Genomic DNA, 19,038 nt, shown 5'->3' with positions numbered 1-19,038 from the left:
GTAAAATCAGTCAGGACACTGATATAGGTCTTAGTATGTGCTCACAATTATGGAAAACAAAGGAACCCCATGGCACACTCAGATAAAGGGATATGCCTGAGAGTTACAGAATGTGGTCAAGTTGAGAATATCAGACTGGGGACAATTTCCTTGATCCCTAGTTGGCAACATAAGCACGGGGCTGCAAGCAGAATCTGAGTTTATTTACAGTAACATTTTAAGTAATTGTGTGAAGGCTTGCAAGTAAACCTGCCAGAGCAATGAACAAAATGCTTCCTCACAAGCAAAAGCAAGCCTATATCCTGAACTCTGCTATAATCATCTCTCTGGTATAGTAATCATGCTAGCTTAGTCAACGCCCTGCTGCATTCACAAAGCTATCCTCTGCAGAGCCTGTGATTGGTCAGATATTTGAGATAAATGTAGTCCTGCCGTGTTCAGAGCCCGGCATCACCAAAAGTTGTATAATCAGAGGCTTGCAAGAATACAAACCATGACCTAATAGCAACCCCTGCATAATATTGGAAGCTATTATCATAGCTCTGGTATAATTAGAATGTTGTCATAATTTGGTACGTGATTACATGGCACCAAATAGATCAAGTTGAATTGTTTTTACAGGGCGAGTAGGCTTGTGAAACATTTAGGTTCTTTGACAATATATATTTTATAAAAATTCCACACCACTGCCCTTAATCAATATCTATCTGTTGCTGTTTTAGGCATGTATATAGTGCAAGGGCTGTGTGGAAGCTATCTGTGTGCTGGATTATCTCAGCAACAGCATGGTATCCCTTCCACACATGCAATGTGCGTAGGTGTGTGTTGGAGAGAGCACGACATACAGTGGTGGAGCAGTGTGGTCCATAATAATCTGCATGAGTGTGCTGCATGTCTCCATGGTTGTTGCTGCCTCCTCTCAAAGAATCCCCCTCTCCATGCGGCCAAGCAAAACTACATTAAACTTTTAGTGCCTCTCAAGTGTTCATTACTTTTGAGTGCTTCTGCCCTTGAAGTATATGTAGGGAAAAAATTCATCTTCATCTTTGTTTTATTTTGATTAGAATGTGACCACAATCTGCTTGTGACTATACTGACTCCAAATGGTTCTCGTTGCTCTGTTGTATTCTGTTTCTATGACACACAGCCCAGGATTTATGGTAATCAGCACGTCTTACAATGAGCAGCTCTTGATTCTCTTCAGTTTGGCAGATTCTGTCACAATTATGACCAATGTCTTGAACTCTAACTGTATGTTACAGGCTTTTCCCAGACATTTCATCAGACTAAATCAATGTTTCTGATGGAGACTTCTACTTGCAGAGTCCGCCTCTTCTGGATGCCCCCAGGCGCCAGACTGGATCTGGAGATTTTTTCTCAGCATTGCTCCTGCGTGCTGGAAAGTTATCCCTATTTAAGGGTATACTCGATCAGGAATTTGGGCATGTATGATAGCTTAAGGCCTCCTCATGTTGCATGGACTGTGTGCACAATAGACAGGGATTAATAGAGCCTTGATGAAGGCCATTGGCCTTAAGTGCAATATATAAAGCTGTTGCATGGATGAATGATGCATAGTTTTAATAAAACATCCACATATTACAAGTTTTTACTAACCACATCTAGGGTACCCAAGCATTGGATGGAAAACTTGGTGAGTATATGCTAAGATATTTTAAGATAAAGATCTGGATCCCTGCAGTTATTCAGCAACGTATATTTGGAACTCCTGATTAGCAGTTAAAAACACCAAGGTGGTATCTATCCCCCTTGGTGTGGATGGGTCTCCAGTGATGAAGCATACCACGAAAATAAGTGGTGAGATGACGTATCCAAGTGCTTATGGAGTGAAAAAGGCTTTCCTTTCTCATGGACGTTAGCACTCGTAATGTGATGTGTGTGTCTATTCACCTTCTTTTGCACACTGGAGTTCCCAAAAAGCCACTGTCGTGGAGGTGCATTCTACCTAGAGTTAAGCTCAGGATTTCTGTATGCCATCCCACCTAGGGTAGAGTTCAGGACTTCGTTTTGGCTTGCGACCCCTGCATCTCCTGGCCAGAGTTCTGAAGATCAGGAATGTTCAGACTGAGGTCTTGCTAGTGGCTCTGAACTAGGCCAGGAATGTGTGGTACTCAGAACTTCTGGATATTAGGGCCAGATGTAGGTAAGTAAAACTTTTGGGACTTGCAAATTGCAACTCGCAAAATCTTATGCAGAAAGGTGTCTCAGACACCTTCTGCGACTCGCTATGGGGTCGCAAAGACCCACCTCATGAATATTAATGAGGTGAGTCGCATTTTGCAACCCCATAGCGAGTCCATGCATTCACAGGGATGGTGGCCTGCTGGAGACCTCCATGTCTGTGACTGCTTTTTTAATAAAGCAGTTTTTTTTTCTTTTTGCAGCCCGTTTTCCTTAAAGGAAAATGAGCTGCAAAAAGCAAAACTTCCGAAACCATTTGGTTTCGGTTTTTTCAGAGTAAAAAATGTTTTTTTTCGGCATTCACAAAGGGGAAGGGGTCCCATGGGGACCCCTTCCCTTTTGCGAATGAGTTACCACCCACTTCAAGTGGGTGGTAACTGAGAGTTGGTTTGCGACCGCATTTGCGGTCACAAAGCAACTCAGCATGGCGATGAGGTCGCAAATAGGAAGGGAACACCCCTTCCTATTTGCGAGTCGCATCCTCAAATTGCGAGTCGGTACCGAGTCGCAATTTGAGCTTGTGCATCGCGATAGCCCTTTTGCATGCCGCAAACTGCGTTTTTCGCAGTTTGCGGCATGCAAAAGGCTTCCTACATCTGGCCCTAAGTATCTATCCTTTGATCAGGCTGCCACTTTGATCTTCAGTCACAGCTGCAGGTCTTGCACCCAGGCTTGCCCAATTTACAACTCCATGTCTGAAGATTGAGCGACAACAGTTGACTTCCTTCGAACTCCCTCCCGAATTAGTGGGTGTCATGTTAGTAGCCAAGCATCCATCTACAAGCATTGTTTAATGCGGAATGTTGGGATAAGTTGGTTGCCTGGTGTAACTCCTGCCATACAATCACATTCAAGCAAGTTGCTGGATGTTTTGATTTTAGCATTGTCTTTAACCAAACAAGGACTTGCTGTGGGCACTGTTAAAAATCATTTTTTGGGCCCTTTCCGCCTTTTTGCATTTACTGGACCCAACTGTCCTTGTTTAAACCACCTGTTGCACTGCACTTTTACTAAAGGTCTGGTTCTTATGTTCCTATCCAAGGCGTTTGTGATGCCGCAGTGAGACCTTAATTTGATTATCTCTTTCCTTATGTGTACCCCATTCGAGTTGATGCACAAATGTCCATTATATCTATGGACTCTCAGAAGTCTTTCTAATAATAGCTCTCTTGACTGAGCTACTAGCTTTGTTTGTTAATTTGTTCACCACCTTTTTCTCAGAAAAACTGGTCTTGTGGACTAAAGCGGCATTTTTGTGTGTTTATTTCGTCATTTAATAAGGTGATACAGAAACACATTTGTAACCATACACAGATAACTTTGATGCACATGTTAATATAAATAATAGACCCAAAACAAATGAAATGTCCATGTTACAGCTCATGTTTGCTTGACTCTTTGCCGGTATACCATGCAACTAGGGTAGAGAAACACTGAAAAATAAATGATAAAGAGCATTGGCCATGGGGAGAAGGGTAAGCAGGCATGGGAGGAGGAGGAAAACTTTGGGGGAAAGGAGAAAGGAGACCTATTCTGTACTCTCCTGGGTAGGCCGAGGAAAGGGAGGGGAGCAACCCAATAACATCCCCTGGATCAGCATCCAGAGCCATAGCATAGGAGTAAGCAGCCTAGACCAACGCATGGATGCATGTCAGCCATCATTGATCATCATGCAGGAAGGCTGACCACAGGTGGAGAAATGTATCAACCTTGTACCGTAGATAGGTTGCTTGTATGAGGCTGTTTTATACATTTCTATGAGCCACTCCTCATGTGTCAGGGGTTGTGGGCGCGGCAGTATCAGAGAACACAGACCTTCACCTTCATTTGTGAATTAGTCTGTGTTCATGCTGCAATAAAGAAGGGGAGTCTGCTGTATGATGGAACATGATCAGGGAGCACAACGTTGTGGTGGGGATTGCTATCGTCTCACCCAGCATGGTTCACACATCTGCTCAGAATGTTCGGACTGCAGTGTAGTTGTACAGGATATGTCCAATGTTGCAGTGTGTATGGTTGCAGCACTAGCAATTGGAGTGAGGCAATAACCCTACAGCCTTGAGTTTCACTGAAGTCCAATGCCAGTCATGTGTAATTTTGGAGATCCTGACTTCTCTTGCACCTTGACTCAGGTTGCCCAATAGCTCTTCCCAGCTTTCCTGCCTTTGTATTCCGTCTACCACTAGGTTCTTAGTCTCCCTGCCTGCGGATGAGAATATAAGTGCCGGATCAAGAAGTTGTAAAATCCAGACATCGCTCCTATGACACCCCCCCCCCCCCAAATGTAGGAGACGGTTGAGGAAGACGGGGTGATGCAGGGCTAGGGGCCTGGTTGTTTTGTGAGACAGTGGCATAACTGGGTATATTTACTCTACTGGTGGGGATGTATGTGGAATTGCTCTCGGAGTCCTGCAAAGGGCTTGAATGCCCTGTGGGCTACTACATGATCCCTCTCTCCAAAGAACTAAGTTGAGCATTTTACCTCTAATACAAATACTAGTGTTGCCCCATAGTGGCACCTTGTCATGGAGGTGGGCGTCCATGGAAAGGAGCTTATGGGCATGTGCCCATGTTTGCCCATGGCCTGGCTCATGGGTTTCACCAGTCTTTAAATGATATCCAGGAGGGCCAGGTTGGAGGCGTTAAGAGCAGAGAGCATGAGCAGAATATTGTTCCTGTAGTGATAGTGTTGAAGGGCCTCCTGGAGTGGAGATGCCTACTGTCTGCTTTGACCGTTTGACAAGATGCCCTGCACCTCTGGACATTGATGGAATGTCAGGTCATATCCCTGGTGTTTCAAAACCAGCCAGGCTCTCTGAATGCCAGGGCAGACAGACTCAGCTGAAGATGCCTGGTGGATCACCAATGGCATCTCTATTCAGAGGTAGTGCAAGGTCTCTTTTGGCAGTGGGGGAAGCCTTGTTTAGATCTGTTTGCCACCGCCTATAACGTGCAATGTCAACACTTATGCAAATGTGAATTTAGGATGTCCAGATTGTCTGAGTAGCCCCCCCACCCATAAATCTCTCGTAAAAAATCTGGGTATGTGGCTAGATAATGCCCTTACAATGGACGCCCAGGCAACAAAATTGGACAGTAGTTGCTTTGGGGCACTGAGGGCTACTCAAAAAATCATCAAGTTACTCCCAGAAAAACTGTGATACAGGCTGTGAAAACTTTGCACCTGGATTACGGTAACTCTCTCTACCTGGGCTTGCCGAAATATGTTATAAAAAAGCTGCAAGTAGTAAAAAATGCAGCCGCTAGAACACTATTGAAAATCCCCAGGACACAATCAACAAAGAAGGCATTACGGATTCTACAATGGTTACCAATTGAAGCAAGAGTCAAGTTTAAAGCACTAAGTCTAGCGTCTAAAGTGATTCATAATAAAGGCCCGCAGAAACTAAGAAGCTTACTGACACTATACCGCCCTTCCAGACCTCTTAGATCAGCACAAAGACATCTCCTGAAGGTCCCAAGAATTAGGAGAGCCAAATGGGGTGGCAGATCTTATGCCTATCTGGTTCCACAACTCTGGAATGCTCTACAGACACAGATTAGATAAATAACTGAGGAATCTAGATTTAGTAAGTATATAAAAATATGGCTCTCCACAACTCACTAATTTAGCTGTACTGAATACATAGCAAGACTGGAGTGCATTATAGTTGGTTTTATCCCTCATCTATCGCTGGGAGGCTTTAGAGTAGCCATGCGTTTTACAAATATCATACCATATCATACCACATCGTATCATATCAGTGCCAGTGCACATTCCCTAAAAGAGGTAAAATGTGTACAATTGGCACACCCTGTCCTACCTCTGTAAGGCCCTAGTACCTAGTGTAAGGAAATGCCTCCTTGGCATGGTTACCCCCTGACTTTTTGCCTTTGCTGATGCTATGTTTTGATTTGAAAGTGTGCTGAGGCCTGCTAACCAGGCCCCAGCACCAGTGTTCTTTCCCTAACCTGTACTTTGGTTTTCACAATTGGCACACCCTGGCATCCAGGTAAGTCCCTTGTAACTAGTACCCCTGGTACCAAGGGCCCTGATGCCAGGGAAGGTCTCTAAGGGCTGCAGCATATCCTATGCCACCCTGGGGACCCCTCGCTCAGCACAGACCCACTGCTTGCCAGCTTGTGTGTGCTGGTGAGGACAAAATGAGTAAGTCGACATGGCACTCCCCTCAGGGTGCCATGCCAACCTCACACTGCCTATGCAGTATAGATAAGTCACCCCTCTAGCAGGCCTTACAGCCCTAAGGCAGGGTGCACTATACCATAGGTGAGGGCACCAGTGCATGAGCACTGTGCCCCTACAGTGTCTAAGCAAAACCATAGACATTGTAAGTGCAGGGTAGCCATAAGAGTATATGGTCTGGGATTCTGTCAAACACGAACTCCACAGCACCATAATGGGTACACTGAAAACTGGGAAGTTTGGTATCAAACTTCTCAGCACAATAAATGCACACTGATGCCAGTGTACATTTTATTGTAACATAAACCCCAGAGGGCACCTTAGAGGTGCCCCCTGAAACCTTAAACAACTACCCGTGTAGGCTGACTGGTTTTAGCAGCCTACCACACTCGATACATGTTGCTGGCCACAAGGGGAGAGTGCCTTTGTCACTCTGTGGCTAGTAACAAAGCCTGTACTGGGTGGAGATGCTTATCACCTCCCCCTTGCAGGACTGTAACACCTGGCGGTGAGCCTCAAAGGCTCACCCCCTTTGTTACAGCACCACAGGGCATTCCAGCTAGTGGAGTTGCCCGCCCCCTCCGGCCACGGCCCCACTTTTGGCGGTAAGGCCGGAGGAGATAATGAGAAAAACAAGGAGGAGTCACTGGCCAGTCAGGACAGCCCCTAAGGCAACCTGAGCTGAAGTGACTCTGACTTTTAGGAATCCTCCATCTTGCAGATGGAGGATCCCCCCAAAAGGGATAGGAATGTGACCCCCTCCCCTTGGGAGGAGGCACAAAGAGGGTGTAGCCACCCTCAGGGCTAGTAGCCATTGGCTACTGCCCTCCCTGACCTAAACACACCCCTAAATTCTGTATTTAGGGGCTCCCCTAAACCTAGGAACTCAGATTCCTGCAACCTAAGAAGAAGAGGACTGTTAAGCTGAAAAACCCTGCAGAAGAAGACGGAGACACCAACTGCTTTGGCCCCAGCTCTACCGGCCTGTCTCCCCACTTCGAAAAGACACTGCTCCAGCGACGCTTTCCCCAGGACCAGCGACCTCTGAATCCTCAGAGGACTGCCCTGCTCTAGAAGGACCAAGAAACTCCAGAGGACAGCGGCTCTGTTCACCCAAGACTGCAACTTTGTTTCCAAAGAAGCAACTTCAAGACAACTGCGTTTCCCGCCGGAAGCGTGAGACTTGCAACTCTGCACCCGACGCCCCCGGCTCGACTTGTGGAGAACAAACACTTCAGGGAGGACTCCCCGGCGACTACGAGACCGTGAGTAGCCAGAGTTTCCCCCCCTGAGCCCCCACAGCAACGCCTGCAGAGGGAATCCCGAGGCTCCCCCTGACCGCGACTGCCTGACTCCCAGATCCTGACGCCTGAAAAAAGACCCTGCACCCGCAGCCCCCAGGACCTGAAAGATCGGAACTCCAGTGCAGGAGTGACCCCCAGGAGGCCCTCTCCCTTGCCCAGGTGGTGGCTACCCCGAGGAGCCCCCCCCCTTGCCTGCCTGCATTGCTGAAGAGACCCCTTGGTCTCCCATTGATTCCAATTGAAAACCCGACGCGTGTTTGCACACTGCACCCGGCCGCCCCCGTGCTGCTGAGGGTGTACTTTCTGTGCTAAGTTGTGTCCCTCCCCGGTGCCCTACAAAACCCCCCTGGTCTGCCCTCCGAAGACGCGGGTACTTACCTGCTGGCAGACTGGAACCGGGGCACCCCCTTCTCCATTGAAGCCTATGCGTTTTGGGCACCACTTTGAACTCTGCACCTGACCGGCCCTGAGCTGCTGGTGTGGTAACTTTGGGGATGCTCTGAACCCCCAACGGTGGGCTACCTTGGACCCAAACTTGAACCCCGTAGGTGGTTTACTTACCTGCAAGAACTAACAATTACTTACCTCCCCTAGGAACTGTGAAAATTGCACTGTCTAGTTTTAAAATAGCTATATGTGTTTTATTTGAAAAATAGATATATGCTATTGTGATAATTAAAAGTTCCTAAAGTACTTACCTGCAATACCTTTCATTCAAAGTATTACATGTAAAATTTGAACCTGTGGTTCTTAAAATAAACTAAGAAAATATATTTTTCTATACAAAAACCTATTGGCCTGGAATTGTCTTTGAGTGTGTGTTCCTCATTTATTGCCTGTGTGTGTACAACAAATGCTTAACACTACTCCTTTGATAAGCCTACTGCTCGACCACACTACCAGAAAATAGAGCATTAGTATTATGTCTTTTTGCCACTATCTTACCTCTAAGGGGAACCCTTGGACTCTGTGCATACTATTCCTTACTTTGAAATAGTGCATACAGAGCCAACTTCCTACATTGGTGGATCAGCGGTGGGGTGCAAGACTTTGCATTTGCTGGACTACTCAGCCAATACCTGATCACACGACAAATTCCAAAAATTGTCATTAGATATTGATTTTTGCAATTTGAACTATTTTTCTAAATTCTTAAAAGTCCTGCTAGGGCCTTGTGTTAGTCCCTGTTTAGCATTTCTTTTAGAGTTTAAAAGTTTTGTTAAAGTTTGAATTAGGTTCTAGAACTAGTTTTAGATTCTTAAAAAGTATTCCAACTTTTAGAAACATGGGGGGTCATTCTGACCCTGGCGGTAAAAGGCTCTTACCGCCGGTCAGAAGACCGCCATCATTCCGCCGCGGCCGCGGTAAACCACCACGGTCATTCTGACCCACAACTGGCAAACCGCCAAAAACCCGACATCCACTGAAGCCCGCCTCATCAGCGGTCAGCGATAAACTGGAGATGACCAAACCTCCACCGTCACGCCAACACAAACACGCCCATGCCATTACGACCCACGAATCCACGTGGTGGTCTTTCAACCGCGGTATTCCATTGGCGGTACACACCGCCGCGCTCAAAATACACACACCTTTACAAAACACAGCCACATTGGACAATTCGAAATAAACACACCTGATACACATACACACACCACACCCACACCCCCATCACCATATAAAACACACACCCACATCACCCACAAACCACCACAAATCGAAATTCAGAGACAAGGCGCAATACACAGAGAGAGAGCACAGGGAACGCAAAGCACAACACACACAGGAACCCAACATCATCACCCACACCACATCTACGCACAAAACACCACACACCACCACACTCATCACCACAAACACCACCCCACACCTCATCCACACCACCCCATACCTCATCCACACCACCCCATGGCACCCCAAAGACACCCCAGGTTCTCGGACCAAGAACTCAGGGTCATGGTGGAGGAAATAATCAGGGTAGAGCCCCAGCTCTTCGGCACACAGGTGCAGCACACCACAATAGCCAGGAAGGCGGAGCTATGGCAAAGGATCGTCGACAGGGTCAACGCTGTGGGACAGCATCCCAGAAATCGGGAAGACATCTGAAAGCGCTGGAACGACTTACGGGGGAAGGTGCGGTCGATGGTGTCAAGATACAACATCGCTGTGCAGAAGACTGGCGGCGGACCCCCACCCACTCCATTCGAATTCACAGCATGGGAGCAAGAGGTCTTGAACATCCTGCATCCTGAGGGCCTCGCTGGAGTAGGCGGAGGAATGGACTCTGGTAAGTCTAATCTCAACTACTTCCCCCCCCCCAACCACCAGCATGCCAACCCACACCCCCACCCTCACCCCTAACCCCCCAGCACACATACTCCCTGTTAATGTCTCACCAGCACAACCCACCCAACCCAACCCAACCCCAACCCCAACCCCAACCCCAGAATGCCAACACAAACCATGGACACCCATCACCTAAGCATGGCCACTGCACATACCCACCCCCCCCCCCACAAACCACCCTCACAACTCCTCCCACATGGGACTGCCAGCACTGGGGGACAAGGGCACCCACAAATCGCATGCCATGGCACACACAAAATCAATAACCATACTCTTTTACCCCTGCAGGGCCCGAACGCCAACACACCGGCCAGGAGGGTCCAGATTTGTCCATCCCACCCCCAGAACAGGCCCCCAGTGATGACAGCAGCTCTATTGACCTAGAACCTGATGACCAGCCCGGACCATCGGGGACCTCTGGACAGTCGGTTACCCTCAGACAGGCCCAGGCCACAGCAGACCAACCCCCCTCAGGAAACACCAGCACAGCACCCACCCAGCGGGCCCATGCTTCTGTCTCCAGGACAGGTCAAGCATCGGTGTGTCTACCAGTACAGGGCACCCAGGGTAACCCACAACCCCAACAACAACAGGGACCTGGGGGCACTGGTAGTGGGCACACCGTCCAGGGGACAGAGGCCCAGGAACAAAGAGGAACTGGGAGGGCTGCTGTGCGACAGAGGGAGGACAGGCCTAAGGAACCCACTGTCCAAGAGGCCCTCACCACCATCATGGGAGCGTACCACCACTCCCAAGAGACGATGGCGACGGTCCTGGCCAGGTTCCAGGAGATCCAGGCCATGCAGGAGGGCCAGTACATGGGGTTCCGGGAAGAACTGCGCAGCATCAGTTCCGCAATGGGTACAATCGTGGTGGCACTCAACCAGATTGTCACCCCATTGCGGGACCATGTGGCCCCCCCAAAGGGCCCCTGCCACTAGCATGGAGGAAGAACAGCCCACCACCTCCGCCGGCGCTAGTGGTCAGGAGGCCCCGACACAACAGCAACGGCCCTCCCGGACCCCACCCCCTGCAGAACAAGAACCACCCCGCAAGAAAGGCCTGAGATCGAGGAAGAAGACAGAGTAGGATGTCAAGACCCCCGCCATGCACGGAAACCCCTGGATGTCATCCCACTGTCCCACTTGTTCACCCTGTCCAACCTTGAACTGCTCCTGCTCCACCTTCCACAGGCATATGGACAATGGACCTGTAGGAACGACAGTCTGGACACTGCCATGGACATGCCTCCACCATCACCCATCACCCTTTTTGAACTATACACCTATTTGAAAACTTCAATAAACACAATTATTGCACATTAACCAACTGGATTCTGCTATCTATTTATTTAAACCAAATGTATTTGATATAACCAACAAAACATTTCTAGTTACATTGTGATGACAACATACCAGTGTCACACAGCGGTAGTCCATGGGGAAGAAAACCAGAGGGCACTCCGTGGGGATCAGATCACTGAAATAGGAAGTGATATACACAACTAAGTTACCATACATTGGGGTGAAAGGTCAGACAGTAGAGAGCCACTACAGTTACAGATATAATACAATGCAGGAGTAGATTATAACCTGTGTGTCACTGGAAATACTGCAGTATCACTCTGTCCCTGCTGTCTGTGTCGTCCTCTTCGTCTTCCTCCTCTTCACTCTCCGCAGGCTCCACAGCGGCCACAACACCACCATCTGGACCATCCTCCTGCAGGAAAGGCACCTGGCGTCGCAAAGCCAGGTTGTGAAGCATGCAGCAGGCCACGATGATATGACACACCTTCCTTGGTGAGTACATTAGGGATCCACCAGTCATATGCAGGCACCTAAACCTGGCCTTCAGGAGGCCGAAGGTCCGCTCAATCACCCTCCTGGTACGCCTATGGGCCTCATTGTACCGTTCCTCTACCCTCGTCCTGGGATTCCTCACTGGGGTCAATAGCCAAGGCAGGTTTGGGTAACCAGAGTCACCAATTAGCCACACACGGTGTCTCTGTAGCAGTTCCATCACATAAGGGATGCTGCTATTTCGCATGATGTACGCGTCATGCACTGACCCTGGGAACTTGGCATTTAAATGGGAGATGTACTGGTCAGCCAAACAGACCACCTGGACATTCATCGAATGATAATTTGTTCGGTTCCTGTACACCTGCTCATAGTCTTTTGGGGGAACCAAAGCCACATGGGTACCATCAATGGCACCAATGATATTGGGAATGTGTCCAAGGGCATAGAAATCACCCTTCACTGTAGGCAAGTCACCCACCTCAGGGAAAATGATGTAGCTCCGCATGTATTTCATCAGGGCAGACATCACTCTGGACAACACCTTTGAAAACATAGGCTGAGACATCCCAGATGAAATGGCCACGGTAGTTTGAAATGATCCACTGGCAAAAAAATGCAGTACTGACAGCACCTGCACTAGAGGCGGAATCCCTGTGGGTTGGCGGATGGGGGACATCAGGTCTGGCTCCAGCTGGGCACACAGTTCCTGTATAGTGGCACGGTTGAGTCTGTAGGTGAGTATGACGTGTCTTTCTTCCATTGTCGACAGGTCCACCAGCGGTCTGTACTCGGGAAGATTCCTCCGTCTCCTCGCAAGTCCCAGCGGCCGATGCCTAGGAAGGACAACATGGAGCACAGAGTCAAGCAACCCACAGGTAAGTGCCCACAGCATGCACAGTACACGAATCTCTCGGGATTGAATGGCTAGTATGATTGTCGGTGCAAGGCCTAGCCATGTGTGACGCAGTAGGAATGAAGGCATGTGGGCCCTTGAAATGGCGGCTGCCTGACCTGTGAAGTGTGACAATGTGAAGTGAGGTCATTGCGCAAGCGTGGCACACCGTGGCGGTAGGCGGTCGCAGTCCGCGGCGCAAAGCCGCATTGGACAACATTGAACCCCATGGGTTTCAGGAGCCAATGGCGGTGAGTGCCGGCGGTCGCGGTACGCACCGCCGCGGCACGCACCGCCGCGGCCGTAACCACCATTTTCTCTCTGCTTGATCACACGAGACCTGAGCATCCACAGGAGAGGACCTATACTGCAAGTGCTGCTGTGACCTCGGTCTGGAAGTGACAATGGCTGCTGCGACTGGGGAAAGGGCCCCCGCCTTCAGTTCCGAGGAGTTGGAGAAGCTCGTGGACGGGGTCCTCCCCAAGTATGCACTACTCTACGGGCCTCCAGACCAACAGGTGAGTACACGGGGGCAATGCATAGTGCCCAATGTCTGGGCTGAGTGGGGAGGATGTATGATGGAGGGGAGGGCAGCGAATGACGAATGCATGGCACGACAGATGAGAGCATGTGCCACATGGCAAGGTTGGGGAGGGGGGGCCACTCACATCGAGCATGCAGAAAAGTGATGATGTTTCTCTTCCCCCCCTGTACATGTCACATAGGTCAGCGCCCATCAGAAGATTGACATTTGGCGTGCCATCGCCAAGGACGTCCGGGCCCTGGGGGTCCACACCAGAAGGGGCACCCACTGCCGCAAGAGATGGGAGGACATCCGCCGCGGGAGCAGGAAGACTGCGGAGGCTCTGCTGGGGATGGCCTCCCAACCTAGGAGGGGTGCCAGTCGCACCTTGACCCCCCTGATGTCCCGGATCCTGGCGGTGGCCTACCCCGATTTAGATGGGCGCTTGAGGACATCACAGCAGACACAAGGGGGTGAGTACCAGCAAATCCAGCTATTTTGCGCGCAGTGGAGGTGCCTGGGTGGGGGAGGAGGGCTGTGGGTATCCCTAGGCCAAGGCGATTTATGTAGGATAGGCCCGTCCGTGAGGTATGGTCCTGTGCCCCCGCCCCCCACCTCTGTAGGGTGCCTAGTAACGCGATTCATGGACCAGTGTATACTGTGTGGGCAGGTGTCGCCCATAGGCTTGTAGGGCATGTCCCAGTGAATGACTAGTGTACCCCAAGTGCGCAGCATAGTGCAGGGGGCTTCTGTGTCTGTCCTCTCCGCCAACGGTGTCCCCAATGCATGCACTCAACTTGTCTTTGTTTGCCACCACCCCCCCATTTTCTTTTTTTTTCTGTGAATGTGTGCATTAGCATCATCAGGCGGAGGAGAAGTGGCATCGGCGCAAGAGGGAGCTGCATCTCACATGGCCCCGGAGGGCCATGCAACGGACTCCGACATGACCAGTGAGACAGAGGGCGAGGGGGGCTCCACCACGGGGACCCGTGGAGACGTCAGCGACACCGACACGTCCTCGGAAGGGAGCTCCCTTGCGGTGGCGGCAACATCTGTACCCACCGATCCTACAGGTACAGCTGCCACCCAGCGGACCAGCTCCACCCTCCCAGCAGCCCCTCGGCCTTCGGCCCGTGCCCGCAAGGCCAGGAAGCTGGCCATCTCCTTCGCCCCAGGCACCTCAGGCCCTGCCCCAGTCACCCCTGCTGCCCTCAGTGAGGAGGTCATTGACCTCCTGAGGACCATCATTGTTGGGCAGTCTACCCTTTTGAATGCCATCCAGGGTGTGGAGAGGGAGGTGCATCAAAGCAATGCATACCTGGAGGGCCTTCATTCGGGTCAGGCTGCCCATCAACGATCGTTCAACGCTCTGGCCTCAGCACTGACGGCAGCGATTGTCCCTGTCTCCAGCCTCCCTCTTCTGACTCCCCCCACCCAGTCCCACTCCCCTGTTCCTCTGCCTATCCCATCCACACCTACAGACCAGCCTGCACACACCTTGTAGGAAGTTGGCTCTGTATGTGCTATTTCAAAGTAAGGAATAGCATGCACAGAGTCCAAGGGTTCCCCTTAGAGGTAAAATAGTGGTAAAAAGAGATAATACTAAGGCTCTATTTTGTGGTAGTGTGGTCGAGCCGTAGGCTTATCTAAGGAGTAGTGTTAAGCATTTGTTGTACATACACATAGACAATAAATGAGGTACACACACTCAGAGACAAATCCAGCCAATAGGTTTTATTATAGAAAAATATATTTTCTTAGTTTATTTTAAGAACCACAGGTTCAAATTTAACATGTAATATCTTGTTTGAAAGGTATTGCAGGTAAGTACATTAGGAACTTTGAATCATTTCAATTGCATGTATACTTTTCAAGTTATTCACAAATAGCTATTTCAAAAGAGGACACAGTGCAATTTTCACAGTTCCTGGGGGAGGTAAGTTTTTGTTAGTTTTACCAGGTAAGTAAGACACTTACAGGGTTCAGTTCTTGGTCCAAGGTAGCCCACCGTTGGGGGTTCAGAGCAACCCCAAAGTTACCACACCAGCAGCTCAGGGCCGGTCAGGTGCAGAGTTCAAAGTGGTGCCCAAAACGCATAGGCTGCAATGGAGAGAAGGGGGTGCCCCGGTTCCGGTCTGCTTGCAGGTAAGTACCCGCGTCTTCGGAGGGCAGACCAGGGGGGTTTTGTAGGGCACCGGGGGGGACACAAGCCCACACAGAAATTTCACTCTCAGCGGCGCGGGGCGGCCGGGTGCAGTGTTAGAACAAGCGTCGGGTTTGCAATGTAAGTCAATGAGAGATCAAGGGATCTCTTCAGCGCTGCAGGCAGGCAAGGGGGGGCTTCCTCGGGGAAACCTCCACTTGGGCAAGGGAGAGGGACTCCTGGGGGTCACTTCTGCAGTGAAAGTCCGGTCCTTCAGGTCCTGGGGGCTGCGGGTGCAGGGTCTTTTCCAGGCGTCGGGACTTAGGTTTCAGAGAGTCGCGGTCAGGGGAAGCCTCGGGATTCCCTCTGCAGGCGGCGCTGTGGGGGCTCAGGGGGGGCAGGTTTTGGTACTCAGTCGTAGAGTAGTCCGGGGGTCCTCCCTGAGGTGTTGGTTCTCCACCAGCCGAGTCGGGGTCGCCGGGTGCAGTGTTGCAAGTCTCACGCTTCTTGCGGGGAGTTGCAGGGTTCTTTAAAGCTGCTTCTTGAAACAAAGTTGCAGTTTTTTTGGAGCAGGTCCGCTGTCCTCGGGAGTTTCTTGTCGTCGTCGAAGCAGGGCAGTCCTCAGAGGATTCAGAGGTCGCTGGTCCCTGTGGAAGGCGTCGCTGGAGCAGAGTTCTTTGGAAGGCAGGAGACAGGCCGGTGAGTTTCTGGAGCCAAGGCAGTTGTTGTCTTCTGGTCTTCCTCTGCAGGGGTTTTCAGCTGGGCAGTCCTTCTTCTTGTTGTTGCAGGAATCTAATTTTCTAGGGTTCAGGGTAGCCCTTAAATACTAAATTTAAGGGCGTGTTTAGGTCTGGGGGGTTAGTAGCCAATGGCTACTAGCCCTGAGGGTGGGTACACCCTCTTTGTGCCTCCTCCCAAGGGGAGGGGGTCACATTCCTATCCCTATTGGGGGAATCCTCCTTCTTCAAGATGGAGGATTTCTAAAAGTCAGAGGCACCTCAGCTCAGGACACCTTAGGGGCTGTCCTGACTGGCCAGTGACTCCTCCTTGTTTTTCTCATTATCTCTCCTGGGCTTGCCGCCAAAGTGGGGGCTGGGTCCAGGAGGCGGGCATCTCCACTAGCTGGAGTGCCCTGGGGCATTGTAACACCAAGCTTGAGCCTTTGAAGCTCACTGCTAGGTGTTACAGTTCCTGCAGGGGGGGGGTGTGAAGCACCTCCACCCAGAGCAGGCTTTGTTTCTGTCCTCAGAGAGCACAAAGGCTCTCACCGCATGAGGTCAGACACTCGTCTCTCAGCAGCAGGCTGGCACAGACCAGTCAGTCCTGCACTGAACAATTGGGTAAAATACAGGGGGTATCTCTAAGATGCCCTCTGTGTGCATTTTTTAATAAATCCAACACTGGCATCAGTGTGGGTTTATTATTCTGAGAAGTTTGATACTAAACTTCCCAGTATTCAGTGTAGCCATTATGGAGCTGTGGAGTTCGTTTTTGACAGACTCCCAGCCCATATACTCTTATGGCTACCCTGCACTTACAATGTCTAAGGTTTTGCTTAGACACTGTAGGGGCATAGTGCTCATGCACATATGCCCTCACCTGTGGTATAGTGCACCCTGCCTTAGGGCTGTAAGGCCTACTAGAGGGGTGACTTACCTATGCCACAGGCAGTGGGAGGTTGGCATGGCACCCTGAGGGGAGTGCCATGTCGACTTAGTCATTTTCTCCCCATCAGCACACACAAGCTGGCAAGCAGTGTGTCTGTGCTGAGTGAGGGGTCCCTAGGGTGGCATAAGACATGCTGCAGCCCTTAGAGACCTTCCCTGGCATCAGGGCCCTTGGTACCAGGGGTACCAGTTACAAGGGACTTACCTAGGTGCCAGGGTTGTGCCAATTGTGGAAACAATGGTACATTTTAGGTGAAAGAACACTGGTGCTGGGGCCTGGTTAGCAGGGTCCCAGCACACTTCTCAGTCAAGTCAGCATCAGTATCAGGCAAAAAGTGGGGGTTAACTGCAACAGGGAGCCATTTCTTTACACAAGCCCCCCCCAGCCCACAGGCCAGGAGACTCAGCCAAAGCTGGGAGAGTCTTCCTAGTCTGTCAGGCGAGGAAGAGTAGAGGAAATAGGCTGGTTTGTTGCAGGGCCTACTCTGCCTTACATCCTCCTGTTCAGGTCATTCCCTCTGGGGAACTGACCCACTTCCACAGTGATAGGACCTAGTCTGAACTGCCTCTTGTCTGTGCTTTTTATGTCTTCACCCATTCTCTCTATTTTGGGGTTAGAGGTATCCACCTCTGCTAATCTTATCTTAGCCAGGGTCACCCCTAGCTTACCCAAAGAGGTTACCCAGAGCTGGAGTAACCCCACCATGACCAACAGGGTCAGGGGGCCTAACTTGCTATTTGGCATGGGGTCAGACCACCATGCCAAGGATAGTGCAGCCATAAAGGCTAACACCCAGCAGAGGCCACTGACAGCTATCAGTGCCCAGAACCACATCTTTAGCTCTTCACCTACAAGGGAAGGGGCTAAGTTACAGGCTTCTTTGGGTTCAGGGTGCCTGTCTGCTGTATTAGAGTGGGGGGTTACCACATCTTGTAGAAAACACCCTTCTTCCACTCTTTCTTCTGTTAGCTGAGGAGCCACCCACTCAGGCTTAACAGTTGCCTGACTAGCCAGGACTTCTTGTGGGTCAGGTTGGACTTTATCAGAGCCACTTTTGGAGTTCTCCCCTACTGGAGCAGAATCTCCTTGGCTTGCTGGAACCTTGGCTAAAGGTTGTCCACCTTTCCTACTCTGTTTCCTTTTCTTTTTCTTCTGGGGCCTACTTGCATTTACTGCAGAGGCAGGCACTCCAGAATCCTTGGGAGAGGACTGGCACTGGACCAGTTCCTCTCTTGGGCTCTGACTAACCTCTGGGTAGTCATTTCCAAGGAGACAATCAAGGGGGAGGTCTGTACTGACTACCACCCTTCTCCAGCTAAAAGTCCCACCCACTTCTATGGGCACAAAAGCCACTGGCCTACAAGTGACCCTGTCTGGGCTAACTCTTACTCTGGCAGTCTCGCCTGGGATGTACTGGTTTGAGAACACCAGCCTGTCATGCACAATAGTGTGACTGGCACAAGTGTCTCTCAGGGCAGTGGCTGGGATTCCATTCACCAGTAGGTGGTGGAAGTGTCTACTTCCCTCTGGAATCTCCAACTCACCTGTTGGGCCCTTTTTCCAGTTGAAGGCTATGAAGACCTCCTCATCTGAGGAGTCATCCCCAATGGCTACACTGGTCACCCCTGGAATTTTGCTAGGGGGTTTGTTTTTGGGACAAGAAGTGTCCTTGGTGTGGTGCCCTGTCTGTTTACAGTTATGGCACCATGCCTTAGTGGCATCCCAGCTCTTACCCTGGTACCCACCTTTGTCTTGGGTTGTGTCTCTGGGCCCACCCACCTGGTCTGGTTTTTGGGGGCCTACAGGGGACTCTTTTTCTTTGTTTCTAGTGTCACCCACTTTCTCCTGGGGAGGCTTTGTAACCCCTTTCTTTTGGTCACCCCCAGTGGAAGTTTTGGTTACCCTAGTCTTGACCCAGTGGTCTGCCTTCTTTCCCAATTCTTGGGGAGAAATT

The sequence above is a fragment of the Pleurodeles waltl genome, chromosome 6 (assembly GCF_031143425.1).
Source record: "Pleurodeles waltl isolate 20211129_DDA chromosome 6, aPleWal1.hap1.20221129, whole genome shotgun sequence".
Taxonomy (NCBI): domain Eukaryota; kingdom Metazoa; phylum Chordata; class Amphibia; order Caudata; family Salamandridae; genus Pleurodeles; species Pleurodeles waltl.
Note: the sequence above shows the minus strand (reverse complement) of the source record.